Source organism: Theobroma umbraticum, unplaced genomic scaffold (assembly GCF_002168275.2).
Source record: "Theobroma umbraticum cultivar Fairchild unplaced genomic scaffold, ASM216827v3 scaffold_228.0, whole genome shotgun sequence".
NCBI classification, from domain to species: domain Eukaryota; kingdom Viridiplantae; phylum Streptophyta; class Magnoliopsida; order Malvales; family Malvaceae; genus Theobroma; species Theobroma umbraticum.
Genome location: NW_018397274.1, coordinates 596,576 through 596,842, shown reverse-complemented (window position 1 = coordinate 596,842; position 267 = coordinate 596,576). Strand labels below are relative to the sequence as shown.

At 38.2% G+C, this 267-nt stretch overlaps 1 protein-coding gene across 1 annotated transcript in view; it reads right to left on the bottom strand.

Moving 5' to 3' along the window:
- The window catches only part of LOC110427310 (tetrahydroberberine oxidase-like), a 6,259-nt gene that overhangs the window by 650 nt on the left and 5,342 nt on the right, over positions 1-267 (bottom strand). The window lies entirely within an intron of this gene.

Here is a 267-nt window from a genome sequence, read left to right as displayed (position 1 = left end):
AATTATTAATGGTAAAAACTAGGGCTGGACCACAACAACTACATCTTAGGACTCAATGGTAGAAACAAAACTTCCACCTTGTGAAAAAACATTGTCAAACCACTCCATCAAAATTGTGAATATAGTAGCAACTTTGTGTCCGAGGGCTTGTACCTCTTTGTGGGTGATGGCAGCAAAATTATTTTTTAGGAGGAGGAATGGATTGACGGTTATATTCTTAGAACGGCTTTTCCTAGAGTTTTTGCCATAGCACTCAAAAAAGATGGG